This window comes from Otolemur garnettii, unplaced genomic scaffold, assembly GCF_000181295.1.
Source record: "Otolemur garnettii isolate 467f Iridium unplaced genomic scaffold, OtoGar3 scaffold00038, whole genome shotgun sequence".
NCBI lineage: Eukaryota > Metazoa > Chordata > Mammalia > Primates > Galagidae > Otolemur > Otolemur garnettii.
Genome location: NW_003852433.1, coordinates 9,381,861 through 9,382,184, shown reverse-complemented (window position 1 = coordinate 9,382,184; position 324 = coordinate 9,381,861).

The following is a 324-nucleotide window of genomic DNA, read 5'->3' as shown; positions in this document are numbered from 1 at the left end:
TCTACACTAAGAACAATTCTAGGCACAGGGGAAAGGGATGGCCATGATAAACTTAGATCAGTATCCCCTGAGGCCAGGTACGTGCTGCCCACACGTTCTGTTAGGAAAAAAGAAAGGGACACAGCAGCTGTGAGGACAGTCAGCAGTGCTGTGGCTGCCATGGACTGGGATGGTGCTACCCTGCCTGTAGGGGGGTAGGGAGGGCACAGTGCGTAGGTCAGCACCCTTTCTGGGTGGTAAGTGTGCAGAAACCCAACTCAAACTGATTTAGGCAAAAATGGGGCATATATTAGTGTATGTAGATGCAAAATCTGCAATTAGAGC